General features: G+C 41.0%; 3 long non-coding RNA genes across 3 annotated transcripts; 2 read left to right on the plus strand and 1 right to left on the minus strand.

Moving 5' to 3' along the window:
• The first annotated feature begins 719 nt into the window (after positions 1-719).
• LOC145434522 (uncharacterized) lies at positions 720-2,177 on the plus strand. Its single transcript, XR_013913439.1, has 3 exons — positions 720-886; positions 930-1,414; positions 1,609-2,177. It is a non-coding gene; the product is annotated as an uncharacterized LOC145434522 (long non-coding RNA).
• A 12,727-nt stretch (positions 2,178-14,904) lies between these two features.
• On the plus strand, positions 14,905-17,823 carry LOC145434528 (uncharacterized). The gene is made up of 2 exons (XR_013913442.1): positions 14,905-15,075; positions 16,528-17,823. It is a non-coding gene; the product is annotated as an uncharacterized LOC145434528 (long non-coding RNA).
• On the minus strand, positions 17,680-18,609 carry LOC145434525 (uncharacterized). The gene is made up of 2 exons (XR_013913440.1): positions 17,899-18,609; positions 17,680-17,823 (listed from the first exon to the last, which is right to left on the minus strand). It is a non-coding gene; the product is annotated as an uncharacterized LOC145434525 (long non-coding RNA).
• Between the last annotated feature and the right edge of the window lie 1,602 nt (positions 18,610-20,211).

Below are 20,211 nucleotides of genomic sequence, written 5' to 3' on the forward strand. Positions count from 1 at the left end.
AAATGTTATGGTGGGGGGGGGGGGTATACTTACTGTGATACTTTCGTTTAAACATATTTGTCACGCCGTATCTACTGCGCGCGAAGCGCAACGAAAATTTTGGGTATTACTTGACTTATGAAAATTAAATGTTAGTAGGCCTACCATGTGAAAACAGTCCCGAAATTCCATACCCGATATATTCTTATATCCTAACAGCCACACGGAACTCTCTATTCATCGAAAGCAGAGGGATCTCGATACATGAACATGAATGGGAGAGGGCAAGATATATTATGGACGGATATCCAAAAACTGTTTGTCGTGGAGTCGCGCAGCCTGTCACTTTACCAGTCCGGATTTACATTGGCCCATGTTAATTTAAATCTACGATCTAAAGTAGGCAAAAAATATGTTTGACACCTCTGGTCTAGATCAGTGCTTTTCAACCGGTTGGCTGCGGCCCACTTGGGCCGCGAAGAAATTTTAAGAAACGATGATAGATCCCAATTTGTAGATCTGTTCTCTACCACGAAGACCAAGTCGAAAAATGTCAATATTTTCAACGTTTTCTTCCACTTTTGGATGATGATTCTGGAACATGTAATTGACGGGCCTGCGGGGCTTGTGCACTTTCGGACTAAACTCAATACAGCCTTACGGAGAAAATGTGTTTTTGGTCCCAAAGTGCATGAGTCCCACAGCTATTCGCTCTATTGTCTGTAGTGGTTTGAACGTTTGTCGTGAAAGGGTGTGTGGTGGGCCACGCAATGAAATTTAGATGGAAAGTGGGACGCGAACTGAAATAGGTTGAGAAGCACTGGTATAGATGATGCGCTTGCAATCATTCACTGGGCTGAAATGTGACCGTTTTTCATGCCAGATGAATGTCAGTTTGGCTACGGGTGTATTGAGTCACAAAGTTGGAAATTGTTTGAAAGGGATGGAAGCAACCGGTACATCTGATTTTGTTCTGATGATGGAAAGGTATGAGTAACGAATTTTCACTTATATAACAAGGGGCTTGATTTTATGACCAAAAACAGATGGTTCAATAATCAATGTCGTCACATGCCGCATTAGTTATCCGATATGCAGCCTGGACGATGAAAGAATTGCATGGCTGGGTGAATTTACGGATCGATTATTGAGTTGGAAGGTCAGTTCCTCATAGTTATTATTCGAGGTATTTTCGGGTCATCATGTAATTTAGAAATATGCTTCAAGTCGTGGTGAGCCAAAACGAATGATGGCAAAACCCACAATGGAAGGCCTAATTTTCACGTCACGGAATATGGTGGGTCTATGCGATCGTCTCATCGAAGAAATGCCCAAGTTGGCCCTTGGAACGTTCACGCAAGATGTGCTAGAGGCATTTTTCAGTCGAGCTCAGCTGCGCGCGCCTCTTCAGATGCACTTTCTAAGAATTATCAAGGTGAAATACACTAAGAAAAAGTTGATCAAGTACCTGCATTAATTCCATTTTTAGTACGCATTGTATCAATATTTTTAAAAAGTTTATTTAGACTCTCGCGGGCCGCACAGAACGGTGTTGCGGGCAGCATGCGGCCCGCGGGCCGTAGTTTGCCCACCCCTGCGTTAGATTATTGACTGGGATTGTGATTGCAGAGACAAATGGGGAGAAGACGGACAAATCCGGATATTTCACAGCTAGCGTACGACATCCATCATGTCACCCAATCAAAGGCAATGAAAAGATCGGCAAAGCCCTACGATGCATCCCCAATACCCAAGCGAAAGTCGATTGAATAATATACATAATAAATATTAAATATTGAAAATAATAAATACTGAGGATATATGTGTCAGTTTGATATGTCACCATTGCGAAGTGGACTGCCAGCTGATATTGGACAAAAGCCAACACACCAACGTCAAGGTTTCAGCCATAGTGTTGGTTTACCTCTTTTTTACATAGGAGGAATCTTTGCATGGCTAGGCAGTATCAACATGCAAAGCAAGAAGACTATGTTGCCAAAAAACTGGATTATTTTATGACAGCTGACTTTGAAGTGAAATAGCTCCAGTCGTGACTCGTTGATGTATCCTCCACCGCAATCATATTATGTTCAGATTCGAGAATCATTGTGCCAAGCCCTACGCACACATGATATCCTCAGTCAGTAATTCGAAATATAATTATTCCATATCAATTATGACTGGATTATGAAAACATATTGTCTTTATTTAGCAATACATACTAAAACCTATCTCTGATTATTAGGGCGTTTTTTTTTGACCACATAATGTTAAAATTGTAGCCAACTTCTTAGATCTTCATTTCTGGTAGGAACTATAGCTGTCCTAACGAAGTAGTTAAGCATCAAAAAACGTTTTTGGCTCAGAAATAGGCAACTTTTGTACTACTACGATTTTGACATATCAAAACATGGCCGCTCTAATGATTATACAAACCAAAATAGTTCGGCGCTTCTTCGATATACGCCCCAGATCGAATCAGTGTTTCACATGTCACCAGCAAGTGTTTCCCATGAACACGATTAAGTTTTATAAACGTCAAAATAAATTGTTTTTTTCCCCGTGGAGACAAGGATATTAGGGTTGGATGTGGGTTAGGGTCAAAGTTAGGGTCAGGGTATCCCAAGATTAGGTTTGGCGGAGGGGGTATTAAGGTAGGAGGAGAAGAGGATATTAAGGTTGTGAAAGGGTTGATGTGGGTTAGGGTATTCCAAGATTAGTGTTGGGGAAGGGGGATATAAGGGTTGGAGGTGGGTTAGGGTATCCCACGATTAGGGTTGGGGGATATTATGGTCGGGAGAGTGTGTGATATTAGGGTTGGGGTACATTAGGGTGGGATATCGTGTCCCTCACCCAAATCCTAATCTTGGGATACCCTAATCCTAACCCTAACCCAGCTGTAACCCCAACTCTTACCCCTAACCCTAATACCCCCTTCCCCAATCCCAATATCCCCCTCTCCCCCAACCATAATATCGCCCTTTCCCAACACTAATCTTGGAATACCCTAACCCACGTCAACCCTTTCACAACCTTAATATCCTCTTCTCCTCCTACCTTAATACCCCCTCCGCCAAACCTAATCTTGGGATACCCTGACCCTAACTTTGACCCTAACCCACATCCAACCCTAATATCCTTGTCTCCACGAGAAAAAAAAACAATTTATTTTGACGTTTATAAAATTTAATCGTGTTCACGGGAAACACTTGCTGGTGACATGTGAAACACTGATTCGATCTGGGGCGTATATCGAAGAAGCGCCAATAGTTCAAGGAAATCTCAGCCGAAATCAATATTGAAACCAAATAATAATAGAGTGAATATCATGACTTATTTTGCTCATGAAATATCCTCCTGATATTAATGCAATGATAGCCGCGCCAGTGCCTGTGTACTGTATCACTAAATAACCTGTTGTGATTGCCCTATATCCTATCTGCACCAAACATCAATCTGGCCAATAACCTGCCGCTTCATGCTATGAAGCGGCAACAAATCTGACGGCATCTGGGCTCTCGACCGTGAATCACGTGTTGCCCATCTATCCGTAGGTTAGTTATCTATACTATAACAGACCTGGGTAAAGTGCGGCTCGCGAAGTGCGACCAGCTAAAGGTTGCTTGGAATTCAAAACATAAAACTTGTTTTTTTGAATGACTAAAACCATAGTCTGTATCAAATGATCAGGAAATTAGCTGACTTTGAAGCCTGCTCATTAATATGCCACTGTACAAGCTTCGAAAAGTGGGTGAACACGTGTTTTCGAGTTTTTTAACCACTACTGAGTGTGACAGCCCACCCATTAGGGGTGTATGTGATGATATAGTTACTATTGTGAAGGTATACTGTTATTTCTAGGGCCGCCAAGTGTCTAGCAACGACTCCGTTGAATGGACACTTGGTGGACCCCATGACAATGCATGCTCCCTTCTTGTCTGAACTGGCTACCGTGAGGACGCAGAAATAAAGCTGTCTAAAAACTATTGTGAATCTCTCTACATCGACTATATTAGAAGGTCTTCCACAATGGCGAGCACGCCAAATAATACTGTCGATGCGATATCCTTGTCAGCGGAGTGTTTTCTGGAAACACGCAACAGATTCCAAGTGCTCGACACGATTTCGGATTCGGATGATGACTCTGCTGTTACCAGTACCGGTGTGGATGGAAAAGTCAAAGAAAGCTTGGCGAGATTGGACAAAATTATGAAAGGTCTTCCGCGGAATATGGCATACGAAGCGAAGCGTCAGGCTACGGAATTGATGAATTCGGTCAATGGGGATGTAGCTGCTCTCCATTCGCAAGTTAAATGGATTGAAGATAAGATTCAGCTGATGAATAGAGGATTTGAAGATAAGCTTCAGCTAATGAACAGTAGCATGGGTGACATAAGAGGTATGTTGGCAGCTATGGTGAACTCGCTTAAGGTTGATGCCGACAGCAATGGGGAATTAGGTGGTGAGAATTTGAGTAAGCCCAAGGCTGCATTTGTGGTAGATTCCTGTGGAGATGAGACAGGCTTTGTCCCTTCTTGTAATGGTGCTCATGCTCAAAGTAGTCCTAAAGGGATGAGTGCCGGACCGTTCCCTTATGGAGTGTCTGATTATGTAAAAATGGCCCCTGATACATTTGATGGTGCTAGCGGTACTTCTCTAGAAGAATACCTTTGTCATTTCGAATATACGGCTTTATGTAACCAGTGGAACAATGAACGTAAAGGTTGCTATTTGGGTGCTAGTTTGCGTGGCCGAGCTTTGTCTGTTGCGTGTGAGTTATCAGCTGAGGTTCGTGTGCAGTATGGGCGCCTCGTTGAACATTTGAGAAAGAGGTGTAAAACTAGTTCACATGGCTCACTGGTTTATCGTAATTCCTTCACCACTAGGAAGAACTTGCCAGGGGAGTCACCCACAGCTTTTGCTGCGGCCCTGCGAAGTCTAGCCCATAAGGCATATCCTCAAATGTCTGACCAAGTTTGTGAACAGATGGTAATTCAGCAGTTTTGCCATGGTTTCTCAGACCCCCATGTGTGTGCTTTACTTAGCTTGCAGGATTCGAGCAATTTGGACGACCTGATTAAAGTCGCAGAGGTTTACGAAGGCGCTTTTTCGAGTAAAGTAGACCAGGGCAAGGTGGCAAAGTCTTTGATTAAAACTGATAATGGTTATGACTCTGATGGAAATGGTACGTCTAGTAGTGGAGTGTGTTCTGGTGTTTCTGATCTTCGCAAAGACTTGGAAACTTTGTCTTTGGAGGTTAGGAAACTGGTGAAATCGATGGAATCTGCCCCAGTCAGGTTTTCAAAACCAGAACGTCGTGTAATGCCGAAATGCTATCGGTGTGGTGATCCGTCCCATTTGATACGTAATTGCCCGGTTCCTGTTTGCGCGAGGTGCCGTGGGGCTGGTCACGTGGCCGAGCAATGTCAATTCCAGTATCCTGCTCCGAACCAGATGTATGGCCCTGTGTTTAATCAAAATGTGCCTGCTCAACCGACCCATCAAGCTTTAAACCGATAGTAGCGGATCATTGGTCCAGTGATACCGCGAATGAAACCAGTGCTATGGACCAATCATTGGATAGGATGTTAGAACATGATTCTCTGGTTTTTTCGTTAGCTTTATCAACTAATTGGTTTGCGATGGTGAGTGTGAATGGTTTTTCGATCAAGTTTCTTATTGACACGGGCAGTGCGATTACAGTTATCGATATTTCTGTGTGGGATGATATGCCTAACAAAGGTGAGCTGTTTCCGTATGAGATGTCGTATAAAGTTGCCAATGGTGGTTGGCTGAACGTGTTAGGTAGGTGTGAGGTGCAAATGTGCATTGAGTCTGTGTGTGTCGTCAGGGAAGTGGTTATTGCGGAGCTCGGCGCCGCTGTTGGGATTTTGGGTTATGATTATTTTAAAGAGTATGATTGTGTGTTGTATGCAAAAGACGAGTGCATGGAAGTGTTGGGTCAAAGAGTCAATCTTAAACCTTCCACTACATCAGTGCCCTGCTGTAGAATCTTTTTGGATAGTGATGTAACTATGTCCGGGTACAGTGAAAGGATAATATTTGGTAAACTTAATGAGACTTGGCCCCAGTTGGATGGAATTGCAGTTGTTTTCGAACCTTCGGGCAATTTCATGAATGAATATGAGTCGAGGGGTCTGTATTTGGTCCCTGGATTGGTAGACCCAGAATTGGATAGGATACCCTTGCTGTTGGTTAATTCTGGCGGTGAGGACATTATTTTGCCAGCTGCCTTGTTACTGGGAGTTTTGTGTCCGCAAGAGTGTCAGCCTGTGGAATTTTGCTGTCCCACGTTTGTTCAGAATGTTCCTCATCATTCTGAATCCCTACCTGAGCATTTGGAGTGTCTGGTAGACGGTGTGGAAGGTCTCTCTGATTTCCACATAGAATCATTGCGGAACCTCCTGAGCGAATTTCAGGATGTTTTCTGTGGCCCAGATGGTCGCTTGGGTCGTACTTCTGTGATCAAGCACAAAATTGTGACTTCCTCGTCTAAACCAATCAAAGTGCCTCCGCGACGATTGGGCTGGGCCAAGCGAAAGATATTGGACGCTGAGATTGATAAGATGCTGGATCAGGATGTTATTGAGCAATCGGACTCGCCGTATAATACACCGTTGTTGTTGGTACCTAAGAAAGATGGGTCATCTCGTGTTGTTTTGGATTTTCGAAAACTGAACGAAGTTACAGTGAAAGACGCCTATAGTCTGCCAAGGATAGACGACATTTTGGACTCGCTCGGTAATTCCACTTGGTTTTCTGTTTTTGATTTAGCCAGTGGTTTCTGGCAGGTGGAGATTGATGAGAAGGATCGCCACAAAACTGCTTTCAGCCTTCCTGGGAGAGACCATTACCAGTTCAAGGTTATGGCTTTTGGATTGGCCAACTCACCACCTCTGTTTCAAAGATTGATGGAAAAAGTTCTTGCTGGTATTTTATACAAGAAAGCTCTGGTATTCATTGATGATGTCATGGTATATGCCGGGAGTTTCGAAGAGGAAATTGCAAATTTGAGGGATGTTTTCCTCAGGATTCGTTCTGCAGGACTGAAATTTAAACCGTCCAAGTGCAAATTGTTCAGAAAGTCGGTGGAGTATTTGGGTCATGTTATCACGTCAAACGGTGTTTTGTGCTGTGAAGAGAAAGTGAATGCGATCAAGGAGTGGCCTGTGCCTTGTCAATTGAAGGATTTGCAGGCATTCTTAGGCACTGCAAATTATTACCGACAGTTTGTGCCATTCTTTGCATCGGTGGCCAAACCTTTGCTGCGGCTCACTAAGAAAGGTGTGAACTTCAAATGGGATGAACAGTGTCAGATGGCGTTTGATCAATTGAAAACGAAACTGACCTCGGCTCCTATATTGGCGTTTCCTTTGGAGGATGGTGGTGCTTTTATATTGGATTCTGATTGTTCTGGTTTTGGTGCAGGAGCAGTGTTGTCACAGCTTCAGAGTGGCGAAGAAAAGGTGATTGCATATGCGAGTAAATCTCTTTCAAAGGAACAGTCCAATTGGTGCGCTACTTTCCGAGAGCTGTATGCTTGTAGATGGGCAGTTGAACATTTCAAGACTTATCTTTGGGGTCGAAAATTCATTCTGAGGGTTGATCATGCGGCGCTTAAATGGCTGATGAATTTTCGCGAACCGGAAGGCCTGGTAGCCCGTTGGATATCTTACTTGAATACGTATGATTTCACGGTCGAACATAGGCCTGGAAAGCTTCATGGCAATGCGGACGGCTTAAGTCGCAGACCTCGGCGACGTTGCAATCGTGAAGAGTGTGGCTCATGCGCCCCGTTTTTGCCTTCCGAAGGTGGGAAAATTGTATCTGCAATTGTGGCCGGTATTTCTGACGATGGGACTACCAATTGGTTGGGATCTTATACGTTATCTGACATCCGTCAAGGGCAATCAGAAGACCCGGAACTTTATGCTGTCATACAGTATAAAGAGAATCGTACGGACCGTCCCACATCGGAAGAATTGTTGTTTCAGCCGCATGTAGTGCGTCAGCTGTGTATGCAATGGTCTGTGTTGTCGCTGTGTAATGGAGTGCTGTATAGAAAGTATTCGAAGACAAAGCCTGGATGTCCCATAACGTATCAACTGGTAGTGCCAAGATCATGGCGCAGGGAACTCTTCAATCATCTTCATAGTCTTCGGACTGCAGGTCACCTTGGACGTGACAAGACTTACTGGAAGATGAGAGAACGCTACTACTGGCCCGGTATGAAACGCATGGTGGAGCACTGGGTGAAATTTTGCAAGACTTGTACGGCTACAAAGTCACCTCATGGTATTCACCAAGCTGCTTTGTGCAAGATGCTTTGTGCTGAACCTTTAGATAGAGTGTCGCTTGATTTTGTTGGGCCATTGCCTGAGACCGACGAGGGTTATTTGCACATGTTGGTGCTTACTGATTACTTTTCGAAATGGGTTGAAGTATATCCGATGCGTGTTAAATCTGCTCAAAATACTGCAGAAATTCTGGTGTCCCAATTTTTCACCAAATATGGGTGCCCACGAATAATTCATACTGACCAAGGGGGACAATTCGAAGGGGAACTTTTTCAGCACATGTGTTTGCTCTTTGATATTAAGAAGACACGTACCACCCCCTATCATCCCCGTTCGGATGGACTCTGTGAGCGTATGAACAGAACGCTGCAGCAAATGCTTACTAGTTTTGTTGATGATTCTCGGTCTGATTGGGCTGACCATTTGCCGTATATTTTGATGGCTTATCGCTCAACAGTTCATCATTCCACTGGTTATACCCCGAATCGCCTGTTTATGGGTCGTGAGATATCACTTCCTACAGATATCATGTATGGACACCCCCCCAATAATGACAGTGCGAAATGCTATGTGGATTATGTCAATTGGTTTCGTGATGCATGTTCAGATGCTTTTACTTTTGCTCGAGAACGTCTATCTAAGTCTGCAGTAAGGCAGAAACGTGCTTTTGATAGTGCTGTGAGACCGCTTGCTTTTGCTGTGGGTGACTATTGTTGGTATTTCTATCCTCCTAGAAAGAGGAAATTGTCCTCTGGATGGTCAGGACCCTATGTAATTGTTGAGCAAATTTCAGAGTGTGTTTACCGCATACAGAAAGTTGGAACTCAGAATTTTCGCAAGTCTCATGTTGATTACCTGATGCCTTATGATCGTGACGATGGTGAAAGTAGTGATGGTGATGTTTTTGAACCAGTAATGGCTGATGTTTCTGATCATGGTGATGAGATTTTTGATATTGTGAATGACCAGGACGTGCCTGAAACTGTCTACACTACAAGGTCGAAACGTTTTGTTAGGCGTCCTAGGTATTTGTTGGATTATGAGTCATGATTATTGTTTATTTGAATAATTGTTGTTAGTTTTTGGTTAGACGTGAGAGTGAATTTTTTATTATGTAATTCCCTCTATTTTGGGGGGGGGAGCAGTGTGACAGCCCACCCATTAGGGGTGTATGTGATGATATAGTTACTATTGTGAAGGTATACTGTTATTTCTAGGGCCGCCAAGTGTCTAGCAACGACTCCGTTGAATGGACACTTGGTGGACCCCATGACAATGCATGCTCCCTTCTTGTCTGAACTGGCTACCGTGAGGACGCAGAAATAAAGCTGTCTAAAAACTATTGTGAATCTCTCTACATCGACTATATTAGAAGGTCTTCCACACTGAGTGTGTGTGTGTTTGTCAGTTACCTTGCCCACACATTAATAACTGCGGATTTTTGCAATGCAGGGAACATTTTGTTCAAATCTTTATAAACCAATTTATATTGTTTACAATACTTATCGCCTCGAACTCGGAAAATAAACTCGTAAAATAAAGAAAAACAAATTTTTTACCCCAACGTCAAAACGTACTTGTAACCAATCACTTTCATCAAACACACAACTCAATAAAAGTATTTACTTTCTACAACATAACAATCCCGATTTAGTTGAACATGTAGTTAAAAGGTATTAATATTCATCTATATCAAAATATCGTTACCGTTACCCAAGTATCAACCAGGTAACAAAATTGTTACTTCAGACATATTGACGCTGGAAAATAAATTCGAAGCACGAATCCGAACAAGAACATAATCCACGAATCGAAACCTGTATTATTCGCCATATTTCTAAAACATTATGTCGGTGTACAGCATCACATTGTTATTGCATGCTGGTAACCGTAAAGTCATGGAGGTTGCTAATTTCGACATATTGACTCTGTGGGCGGCTAAAGCACGAACGGGGACACACACGCATATGTGTGATTATCTCTTACACACACCGGGACACACAGTATTCGTCGATTTCCAAAGCGTACATTTCGATATACAAGAGTCTATTGTTATTTCATGTGGTTAACCGACGAAATAGATGCGATGCGACCGACGTGGGTGTACTATGAAACCGGTTGTCGTGTATATTTTCGTCACTGGTCGTTGTCATCAATTTCAAACTGTCGCTAATACAACAATTACCGAATTGATGGGTGTGGTTGTCAGATTTCAAAAGGAAAATGGTATTTTTACTCAGGTAAGCATCACATCTCCAAGTGAAAACGGTATTGTTACTCAGGAAAATGATAGTTTTCCAAACGAAAATGGTTTATTACTCAGGGAAATATATATTTCCAGACGAAAATGGATTGTTACTCTAGGTAACGACGGATTTCCAAACGAAAATGGTTTGTTACCCGGGGAAAAGACAGATTTCCAAGTGAAAACGTTATTGTTACTCAAGGATAAGATATATTTCCAAGTGAAAATGGTTTGTTACTCAGGAAAAAAATATATTTCCAAACGAAAAGGGTTTGTTACTCCGGGAAAAAATATATTTCCAAACAAAAATGGTTTTGTTACTCTAGGAAACGATAGACCTACAAGTGAAAATGTATTGTTACTCTGGGTAAATGATAGATCTCCAAAGGACAATGGTATTTTTACTCAGGTAACGGTGGACCTCAAAGGGAAAATGGTAATTTTACGCAGGTAATTGTCAGTTGTCCAAACGAAAATGATATTTTTACTTGGGTAGGTATCGTGTGTTCAACGCTGGTAGTGTGATTGGTCTTGTTAAACGTAGTTGTCGAGTTGTACAATATACTTGTCGTGAGTATACAATTAGGAAGGGGAGGAAAATGAAAATGTTATTACCAATGTAAGAAGGTAGTTGTATGTTGATTTGATTTGTCGGGTCAGTAACCCTATCATTCGCATATGACAAAAAATCATTACCGTGAATACATGTAACTGGCTCGCTCGGTCTCGACCAATGCAAAATTGATGGCTCGTTTTAAAACTGATAAAGCGTGCTAGTCGATGCGATTTCTACCTCCGCGCATTCTGTCATGTCGAGTCGATTTTAATACCGGTCCACAGGTACGAAACACACACTAACACCGTAAACAGAAGACGATGATTTTGATACACATTAATAAACAGATTTTCTCAACTACATGTTCAACTAAATCGGAATTACGATGTTGTAGAAAGTAAATAATTTTTTGAGTTGTGTGTTTGATGAAAGTGATTGGTTACAAGTAGTACAAGTGTGTTGGGAAAAAAAATATTTTTACTGTGTGTGACAGTGTGGGGTAAAATGAAAATAGATTCGTGGTTTTAATTGAATTGCGCTGTTTTAATGTACGCTTCGACATGGAGACTTGACGCTGAACAACAATTCGATTCACAAAACATATCCATTGCAAAATTTGCCACTGGTGTGCAAAGAGTTAGGAACATTTTTAATACAGTTCTACCTACTGGTTGTTTTGTTGTGAGGTCAATCATGTGATGACTCAGTACTTTTCGTTAGCAAAGTAGATTGATTTGTGTGAAAGATGTAAGGACCGTGACTACAAAACATATGCACTCTGTTGTTGGAGTAGCTGATTTATTGCTATGACATTGACGGAACCCTCGCGAAGTGACCATGCTTTTCTTTCACGAAAGTTTACGTGGCTCCGTTGTAATAAATTTGTGTTAACTAAACTCGGATGGATACCGCAATTGTGCTGGACTTACACGTGGTATTCACATACTGTTCACATACAAACTTTTGTGTAAACAACTCTGATGTTTCTGTAAGTACTAGTTCTGTGTTGAACTATTTGATTATTAAGATACATGAACATCCATCCGGACAATAAAGTTCTTGCGATATCGAAACAGTTTGAAAGCGTCACCAATCAGTGCGCATGTTCGTAGCATGAGAATATCGAATATTTTCGTGTGTCTGAATATCTTTCATATACATTTAGTGTGAAATGAGTTGCGTGGAATAATAATTAGTATCCTACAAAACTGAAACTTGTTGTGTTCGATTGCATACTTTTTATCATTGTTCATTGTGGTTTTGCAATACGGGTGAGTTTACATTTACATGTAGTAAGCGTAGTACCTCAAGTAATGAATTTGACTCGTTTGAAAATCGACAACGAGAAAAAAAATACCGGTCACTAGAGTAACAGTATCAATATGAGTGGTATATTATTTTTTCGCGATATGCAACCAGCCTTCTAAGCAAAACTTTTCAAGAATTCATCATGTCATACAAAAGTCGGTTGTTACGAATTCGAAACAATAGTACTTCGATTATCACGATGAAGGAAATTAAGAACAACGTAGTATTTCGAAGTGGTATGTTCACCAATCACTAAATGATGAAGATATCAAATTACGCATGCAACTCTGGCAGTTTAACGATACAGTTACAAGTTGGATGTAATCTTGATTTACAGATGGCCGCTTAATGTTGTAATACTCAACCACTCCAGTGTGTTTATTACAAAGTATTTGACGCAAACAAAATATTGATGAACGCTAACCCATCGGAATCGCAATCCAAGATAGTGAAATTGTTTTCTGCTACACCAATATAATTTGTAATAGTTTACTTATGTGTATACCACAATACAATATTTCATTTGTGTAAAATGTTTGACGTTATTCGATAACTGGTTTAGTACGGCGTTATGTGACTGATCGAGGCGCGAGAATTGTAATGTTGCGGTGAAGCTGTGTACAACCAACTATTCTGTAGGTGTGAAACGGCGGTATGGAAACGCGCGAATAATCCCAGCTGAAAATCGGTGATATTCAGGTTACGTACGAATCAAAAGATCGCAAGGACTGAACAAGTACATATGACTTTTGGTAATCGATATATTTTCTAAAATGCTTGCTATTCTAAAATGCTTGCTGACCCCGTAAGACACAACATAAAATTCATATCAAGCAAGGTCTTTGCACGCTTTGGGCTTTGTGATGACATTTCACCCTATAGAAATGAACTTGTATCAATACTATAACACGCATCGTATTTACTAGCGGAAGCTGTCCTTCTTTATCTGGTAAGGTTGCCAGGATCTATCGTGAACGAAATGAATAGATGTGATGCAAACCCATATGTGGTGGGAGAGGAGGTCTTTGTGAAACCTGGAAACGCGAGGTGTTTCACACCGTGGAGGTAGGGAACGGTGACAGGGATAGCCCTAACTTATCCCACATTTTACTTTCAGATCACCCTCTATTACGTCGAGGGCGACGTCAAGTCAATAACAATTAATTTATTTCTGTTTTTTTATGTTGTTATTTTAATAGAAAAATCATTCAAAACCTTGCGTTTCTCATTCAAAACCTGCGTTTCTCATTCAAAACCTTGCGTTTCTCATAACTGAAGCTGCATGCTGTTACTGAAAACGAAAGTTTTGGTACGAAGTACAGCTAGGTATTTCGTGTGATCCCAGAAATGGTTGATCGAAAGCCAGGTTGGAATGCTTCGTCTAGTAGGGAAGGAAGGGATCAGGTAGGCAGCAACCGCGTGATCCCAGAAATGGTTGATACGAAAACGCACTAGGTAGGAATGTTTCATCTAGCAGGCAAGGAAAGGATCATAGGCAGCCACTACGTGATTCCTGCCTGATCTGATATATTGACCTTGCTTTCCGTCGCACGCCATGTCTCCTCTTTACTTAGCCTAGGCCCAGGTGGGTGTAGATTACCTCAGGCCGTTGCGTTACCTTGCTATCTTTTCATCGATGATTAATCTGATAAAATCAATAACGATAATAAACTCTTAGAGCGCAGATTGCTGTAACCAACATAGCGTCAATCTCAGTGAGCTCTAGGCAATTCTACCCTGATCTAAATAAGGACTAGTGCATTCATCTTGTTTCTCTCATTCAATGATATAAATATATTATTTCTCCCATTTGATCACCTCTGCAGAAATCGCTAACCCATATTGCTACACATAACTCACATATCTTCACTTTCTAGGATTTATTTGGACTACTTTGACACAATAAGTAGAATAACAATTAGATGGTATAAATTTGATTGTAGCTGTGCCTTTGACATGTCACACGATGCTGAACATTCCTCCGTCAGTGGTATTCATAGCCACCACGTAGCTGGCAGCAATAGCATTTACAGCCGCGCCATTCTAGTGAGAAGATTTCGAATCGAGGCCAGGGTGATTCTGAGGCAGTCTCTGGTAATAACTTGAAGCTGGTGGTCATAGCCATAGATGCTTTTACTACCTATAGATAGAGTACCTGGAAGATAACAACAAAACTGGCATTATCCATTGCAATCAGTTGATAGCTTGGTTAATTATTTACACTTGAAATGTGCCTGTTTGTTGGTTTTCAAGATTTGTAATAGTAAATTACAGTGTGTGCTTGAATCAACAATTCGAGGACACAGTACATGAAACTGAAGCTATAATGAGTAAAAAGACAACATCAGCAAGCTCCCTCAGGATTAATGGCATCATATCCAAATCAAATTGCCATACACAGCAGTACCTGAAACATGAAGCTGTAGGGATAAAGATGACAACATCACCAAGCTCCCTTAGGATTAACGGTATCATATCCAAATCGAATTATCAATGCCATGACAATAGACACTTACGTGACCTTTGACACGAACCAATCAGGTTGCAGCAGGATGTAAACAAAGAACAAGCCCGGGCAAGCTTACTATGAGCTCTTATGGAAAAGGGTTGAAAAATATAGGTTTTTAGCAAAATTACATTGAATTGGGAATAGCTGGCTTTGGTGAATGGTAATAACGTAGAGCTAGTATGTATTTGCAGTGTTATAACCTACAATAAGCATGAATGGTGGCAAGCACGCATCAGCATGGTATGTCCAAATGAATGAATTTCTGACAACTTTTCGGATGAAGCAACTATTGCTGTATTATCCTTAGTCGTATACTATAGGATTGTCGTACCGAATAGCATGTATTAGAGGAGTCTTGAGTCAGGATATGTGTGGTATCCATTATGTGGGCTTGGCGTTATATGCGTTCTATTTATGGAATCGACATTCGTGTATAGTACAGTCTACAGTCTGTATCGTTATCTAGCAAATTACTGTTACACTGGACACCTGTATGCATATTCAATGATCATATTAATATGATATATGTTAGGCATCATGATCCGTTCCCAACTGAAATCTAGCTCGCGTGTTGAATCAGGATAGATGCCGGGTAAACACTGTGCTAATAGCCTGTGTAATATGGAGATGGCTACCCAGACCGTTCCTAGTGTGCGCTTTTACATTTCCCAGAGCCAATAACATGCATGGAAGAATGTAAAATCTGGATAAAGGCATGTGGACTTCCTTGTAGTCATCTGAATTCTCATTTTATTAATAAAATGACATATCTATTATTGTACCAAAAATTGAATCGTGACTAGGGCTGGGCAAAATGATTCGAGTACTCGAATCTGAATCGAGTAGTAATTGTAATGATTCGAGTCGAGTAGTACAAGACGATTTTTTCGAGTACTGAAATTATACGGTCCTCGCAACTGAAAGTTAATTTACTGACGAGAATTATAGTTTTGATACTATTTTCCACTGAGGAAGCCGTGAAACCTTGATTGGCCGTGTTTGAGCATACCAGGCACAGTTTAAAGCTACGAACGTTACTGGAAATAACACATTTCCGAAGTCATTATCATCCAACAAAATTGTTAAGAAGTGCGATGAAATCGGTATGGTCGAAAAAATACCAAAATATCTTTAATGTGATGGATAACAGGCATTACGTTCTTTGTGGTGGCATAAAAGGTTCATATTTGGACTTCGACATAGTACATCCTGTTGTGACGTCATAATGAGTGATACTCGATTACTCGACTCGACTCGAAGCATATTACGTGATTCAGAATCGAATCACTCAGGTACTCGATTTTGCCCAGCCCTAATCGTGACATAATCTAGATGAAACAATTCTGTGTTTCAAAATGAGTCCAATCTGAAATGCAGTCACACTTGATGCCACAATCGACTTGGTGTGTGTCTAGTTTTATTCCACTCCAGTCTTGTTGCTTGATGGTGTGTAATGTATTGAAATTGTGGAGAGCAATATATATTCAATAATGAGATGAATGGTTGAAATTGGTAGCGGTGATACGTTGCATGAGTCGGACGAGTACGCCTTGATAGGTGCCTGCACAGCAGTATTGCTCTGTAAAATAAACATATTATATATTTTGTGCAGGCTTGATGGATTTCTTTTATGAAGCTGCAGAAAGAGGAAGTCGATGGATAAAACGCAAGAAAATCAAATTTCTGGAAGAAGCATAGAAGCACAAAACAGGAAACTCGTCCAGGAAATTACAAATTGACGGACAATTATTGCCAGTGAAGTTCAGTTCTCAGAGGAGCATCATAATGTCAAAAGATGCGGAGAAGCTGAAATTTTATGCTAGACTACATTAAATTCTTTCTGAAGTGTCCGACTTATCCTACTGACGTCAAATTTATGGTATTGCTGTAAGCATACTATTAAACAATTGGTTCAGCCACATGTAACTGCTTCATTAAATCGCGATTTGGCCATGTAGATATGTGGTTCGTAAAAATGCACCATTTGCATTCATTCATGATTTCTCGAATCTAGAATGATTATTGACTGTCAATAAATCACATACAACTTTGAAAGGATTGATGGATTGTGGTACACTTACTTTTATGCAGGAACTATTCACAGGGACCATTTCAGATCGAAATATTAGTTAAATATGTGGATTAGACAAGAAATGCAAGAAAATGATGGAGTTCAGCTATGGTGAGCCAGGCAATGCTATCATGGCAGAAAAGGGATTCACCATTGAGTCTGAAATCAATAAATTGAATCTAGATTTAAATATTTCTGCACATGATTTACACAACGTCAAATGCCTGAGCAAGACTGTTCCACAACAAGAAAGATGGCGAGAGAACGTATTCATATTGAACAGCTGATCGGAAGAATCAAGGAGTATAAAATTTTGTTCGGTGTCATACTATGCAGCATTGTGTATCACAACTAACCAAATACGGACTAATTGCAATGCATACTCTAATTCAAGATTGAAAATTAAAAATGAATGACGCAACATATTCGGCAATTGTGCAAATTCAGTTCCATTGTGAATATCGTAATGCCTAATAGCATGCTACGGATCGTATTTGTGCGGTGCCAAGGTAAGTCTGTACCAACAGTGCATGTCTAGATATTCCAGTGGTGTGCATTGAAGCTTATTTAGATGCCCAATTTGTTGAATGAACAATTCTCCAGAAGAAAATGTTCTAGGATTATTTGTGTTTGGTGGAATGTTATAAAACTGAAGACACCAGATACACCAAAATCTACCTTGAGGCAGGAGTTGATCGGTTGCGAGTACGGTGGAGAGATTGCTTGTCAATCACAATGGAGCTCACTGATGCTGATGCAAATCACAATGTAGTCCTTTTAGCTTCAGGTGCTGGATTGTCTTAATCAATGCATATGCATGAGAGCATATATCAGAACCTATATATGAAAATAAATCATGGTTAAAATATCTATTGCAGGAGTCTCTGAAAAAATGTCTTTTTCCTTACTTACCCTGTCTTACAAGTGCAAGACGAATCAATAATGGATTTTCCGAGAACGTGTATTTCCATCGAGTGTGTTATCTCACTTTTCCGCAAGTTGCGATAACATTGGCTGTTCCAAAAAGAGTGGATTGTCTCCTCAATCTTTATCCCTAAATCGTGTGCGTAGCGCTCCATGAAATACTTCAAAGCTTTCTCCGCGGTGTTAGAAGAAGATGCTGTTCCACTCAAATCCATAAATTCGATAGAATCTCCATAGCTTTCAAGTTTCATAATAAATACACAAAAATTGTGATGTGTGGCAGCAGCTATATTTCATAGTATATAAATTTCTGAACATGAGATATGCTTGAAAATTTTGCTCGAGACCTGGAGCCTATGAAATCGTCAAAATATGCATTACCACAATCCTATAGTATAGTATACAACAATCGTCGCTTAATCCGAAAAGTTGTCAAAAACCCGTGTATTTGGACACAGCACGCTGGTGCGTACTTGCCACCATTCATGTTCATCCTAGATTAAAAGCTGCAACTACATACTAGCTCTACGCTATTACTATTCATTAGGGCCAGTCATCCCCAATTCAACGTAATCTTGCTTAAAACCTTCATTTTTCGACCTTTTTCCATAAGAACTCATAGTAAGCTTGCCCGGGCTTGTTCTTTGTTTACATCCTGCTGCAACCTGATTGGTTCGTGTCAAAGGTCACGTAAGTGTCTATTGCCTTATCCCAGTAATTGTGAAAACAGCACTCAAGGCCAGCAGGAATTTTTGAGCAGAAGCATATGTTTATTTACCTGGATACAACGAGTTACGCAATCTACAATCTACATCAGGAAGATATTTCACATATTTGCAAATGAATACATACGGTGACACATATATAACCTTATCTTGTCCGAACCATCGAAATTGATACCTCCAGGCCAAAGAGTAATCAAAACAGTCATATCACCCAACCACTTTTGCCTTGATTACCAGCTTATCGCGCAACTATCAGCTTAACCCAAAGATGGCGGCCAATTGACCACGCATATATCGCGAGTAGCGCACTCCAGTGTTTATATAGCTCAGTGGAAATAACCCATAATCCGGGTCTTTAAGCCCAATCCAATGCCCATCTCTACTAGCCAGTCTTCAGGATTACCGGACCACGACCTAACATCGACCTCGCCCTCCGCCACATGCCACCCCATGTTGTCGCTTGCGTCTTATATTCTCTGCATTACTTTTCATTCAGTGTGCATGCCTAGGCTAAGGTGGGTGTCTGATCTTAATGGCTACTCCAAGTTGTTTCGACACCTTCCTATTTTTTCATTGTATCGCAGCCTTGTGATGTTTTGAAACGATGAAAATATTAATAAGCCTGACTGACTGACTGACTGTATTGTGGTGGTGTCGAATGTATGTCATGTGCGACATACTGCTATAGAGGTATTTCAACATGCGCAAACTTTGACTTCTAAGCTGCGAGCTTCGTGATCGTATCGTATCTTATGTGTGAACTGTGAATGTCAGATACAGATTGTCAGCACACGGTGGGCTGGCTTTTAGCGCGGCAGGTTTTGTTATTATGCGGGTGTGGCGTAGTGCAGAGTTTTAATCAGTAAACGTGTTGAACTGCTTTGAAATTTGGCTGGACGATTTCATCAGCTTTACAATGCAACACTCAAACCAGCATGTACAGTGCACACTGCACAAAGTGCACATGTATGTTATTGAATCTTCGCTGTGCTCACACAATTCCTAATTTTTTTAAATATTTTTCATTGAATCATTTCTACTTGACGAATCATTGCTGCTCTCTGATTGGTGATGGTCATGTTGTTATGGATAAGAAAGTAGACTAGACCTTACTCTGGTGAAACCAACACCAGTCTTACTAAATGCGTCGTACTTCAACTACACGGAAAGCTAAATAAGTGTTTGTATTTGAGTATTTCTACCCAAAGTGACTCGATCTGACCAGTCTTACTAAATGCGTCGTACTTCAACTACACGGAAAGCTAAATAAGTGTTTGTATGTGAGTATACCCAAAGTGACTCGATCTGTTGAACCTGGCTTCCTGTATATCAAATCGGTGTCCTGTGCTCACACAATTCTTTATTTTTCAATAAGGGAAATATATATCTTTAACTTGGAGAGTCATCGCTGCTAACATGTTATATTAGGCAAAGCGTACCGAGATTCCAGTAGGGCAGGGGTTCTCAACTTCGCATGTACAACGGGCCGCATTTTACCCGCAAAAGACGCTGGGGGCCGCAAAACATTATTACCATGCATTTGTGAGCTTCCATCAAATTTTTATTCTACTGGAGC

Source organism: Botryllus schlosseri, chromosome 2 (assembly GCF_051294905.1).
Source record: "Botryllus schlosseri isolate E-star chromosome 2, Bs_hap1, whole genome shotgun sequence".
NCBI lineage: Eukaryota > Metazoa > Chordata > Ascidiacea > Stolidobranchia > Styelidae > Botryllus > Botryllus schlosseri.